The 2500-nt window shown below is 36.0% G+C and overlaps 1 protein-coding gene across 16 annotated transcripts in view; it reads right to left on the bottom strand.

The window, feature by feature from the left end:
• The window catches only part of Ca-alpha1T (Ca[2+]-channel protein alpha[[1]] subunit T), a 448394-nt gene that overhangs the window by 337308 nt on the left and 108586 nt on the right, over nt 1-2500 (bottom strand). The window lies entirely within an intron of this gene.

The following is a 2500-nucleotide window of genomic DNA, read 5'->3' as shown; positions in this document are numbered from 1 at the left end:
GTTCTCCCTACTTCAAAATCTTAAAAAAACAAAACAAAAAAAAAACTGCACTCCCAAGGAAACATATCAAATAATTTCCTTCTCTGGCTGCACTGATTCCTATGTCTTGTCATAAATTGGCGAAGGTTTTCTTTGGTCATGTCATTTAACGGGTGGTTTGTTATTTGTTAAGAAAAAAACTAAACCGTCCTATGTTTCGATATGTGCGTTTTTAATAATTTAGAGTTAAAATGGGCGTAAAGTTTACATGGCTGTGGGAGGCTTAAAAGCAGCAAGAAGAGGACATGACCGACTAAATGTAAACAACACCCGCACGCCTCGCCCAATTTGCTTCTTGTGCGCAAATAATGTCGAAAATAACACGTGGGTAGTGACATGAATGCCGGACTTTTGTAGGTAGATACCATGCAACTTAGAGCAACATGCTCTGTCTGAAATGCATCCTTTTTTTCGTCATTCCGGTCGTAAGTGCGGATTGACGTAAGTCGCGTACGTCGTAAGTCGAAGACTATTGATCCTTTATTTACTATTTCACACGAATTACAAATCATACATATCATTCAGGAATCATATACAAGAGTTACTTTACTGTCTAGCTGAAATACCCTTCCTTTGAGGTTAGCTTTGGCCTTCGATAAACCTCATCTTCATTCTCAACAATGCAATATAAATCTTTTACTTATTTTAAGAAAAATGAGCGTTATTGTCATCGGCAAATATGGTACAATTGTTCATCTTTCCTAATCTTTTTCTTATATCAATTTATGCATTGTTATAACTTTTTCTGATACAATTTTTATTTTTAAGCAAACCCCTGCCAAATTAAAATGAACAGGTTATACAAACGTTCATCTCAATATTCATTCATTCCTCCCCTCTTTATAGAACACTCCTCATTTCCTCTCGTCTTTGTTAACTGGAGGGAAGTCTTACGATCCGGATTCAGTGTTCACTGTAGAAATTTAATCTCTTCCACCTCCATTCTTACCAAAAAATTTTGGATCCTTGTCCCTAATTCTTCAAAAAGAATCAGGAGATTCTAAAGATCTTTCTTCTCTTAAGGATTAAAACCCAATTAAAATATCAGTAAACGGAGCTCATAATTACTATCCGTGATGTATTTTCAAGAAGGCTATAATCGTTCTTTCTCATTTTTGTTTCAGTCACCCACTTATTCTTCGAATACTTTGGGTCAAAATTTGTTTCAATCAGCCAAGCTTTCAACACGGCGATAAAAAAAAACTTTACTATTTGGTTCTGTCTGCCGGCGAGATAAATTCCACGTCAGAATGGTTCCCGATTTACTCGGCACAGAAGAATATGAAAAATGTTCTTCTAGGTTCCCCGTTTTCTCTCTTAATTAATCTGAAGCGCCTGCGGAGGAAGGAATTTTGTTTGCGCCAGCTGGGTTTTTCGTCATCGCATGAAGCCAGCCAGCCAGCCAGATGCGTTTCCCTACAGTGGTTCCCAAACTTTTTTTTTTTAGTTTTACAACTACACGTAATAAGTTCACCTTAATCATAATGACGGGTACCGCAATGTTTTCTTGATTTTATTTTATTTTATTTTATTTTCTATTTTTTTGTCACCCCTCCATTACCCCCGAAATTTTTTTACCTTCCCCCCAGGGGGTAATTTGCCCACAGTTTGGGAACCACTGCGGCCTAGATGGTGCAACGAACTTCATTCCTAGGTGGTGATTTTTAACCTCGGGGTGCCAAAGGTGTAAACTATGATGACTAACTAGCTGATTAAGGTATTGTGAGATTTGTTCATTAACTGTGATTAGTAAAACCTCAAATTAAGCTCTCTACACCTCCTAACTGTTGTTTCATCACGAGACCTACGTCAATCTTAAAGTATGTACACACATACTTAACAACCTAGAATCGATACTCGTTTTAAGATTTCATGAGGTCTATAGAATGAAAGGATGCTAAGAGTACTCTGCTAATGAGAGAAATTCATCGCTTCCTTATAACTAAAACTCACATACTCAGGCGTACCAGTGTTCTACCGATATCTTTTATAGATTTCTGTTTCTTATTGTTCCAAACGTTTCTATTCACCTGAGGGGGTGACTACAGGGCAATTTTTTCCCACGTCCACCCCCTCAGCTGAATAAAATTGTCTGATATCTAAAACGAAAATACATAAGACATTTAATTGTGTTGAGAAGGTTAATGTATTCTTAAAGAGGAGAAAAATAACCATGATATGGGTGATTATGATCTGCTTACTGTAAATTCTCATTTCTTCTTCAAAACCTGCATTGATGTAAAACTTTGTTGTTCTACTCGATCAAATGATGAAATCGATGCTACAATAGAAGTCTGTATAAAATTCATATCTTCATAAAGATTGTATGTATCCTTCCTTCGACACAATATAATATGATTAATCAATTCTTAATACTACATGGATTAAAATATCCCTCAATAATATCCGCTGTACAAATAACACAAATAAAACTTATCAGAACCATAAAAATCCTATCTAT

The sequence above is a fragment of the Oratosquilla oratoria genome, chromosome 8 (genome assembly GCF_046742065.1).
Source record: "Oratosquilla oratoria isolate Oo_2021 chromosome 8, ASM4674206v1, whole genome shotgun sequence".
Classification (NCBI taxonomy): domain Eukaryota; kingdom Metazoa; phylum Arthropoda; class Malacostraca; order Stomatopoda; family Squillidae; genus Oratosquilla; species Oratosquilla oratoria.
This window is presented reverse-complemented; position numbering and strand designations above follow the sequence as displayed.